Here is a 312-nt window from a genome sequence, read left to right as displayed (position 1 = left end):
TTTTTAAAGCTTCCCAGAGAAGGAGAACACCGGCGGTGTCATATGATATCCTGAGATGGAAACCTTATCCCACCTGCCACTTGGATCTATAACCTTGGCCTTAGGCAGAAGCAGACATTGTCTGTAAATATCTGGTAGAGCTGTCCATCTTCTAATGTATTAACAGGAATGGTATGTGATCTTAAGGGTTATCTCTAAGTTAAGCACACTTATAGCTTCTCAATCAACCTCTCTAATCCTGGGAAAAGCATCTTTGAGTTGTTTATCCTAGTTGCCCTTAGGAATGCTTACAAGGGGTTCCGTTACTGAGCA

Source organism: Bison bison, unplaced genomic scaffold (assembly GCF_000754665.1).
Source record: "Bison bison bison isolate TAMUID 2011002044 unplaced genomic scaffold, Bison_UMD1.0 scf7180017864368, whole genome shotgun sequence".
Classification (NCBI taxonomy): Eukaryota; Metazoa; Chordata; class Mammalia; order Artiodactyla; family Bovidae; genus Bison; species Bison bison.
This window is presented reverse-complemented; position numbering follows the sequence as displayed.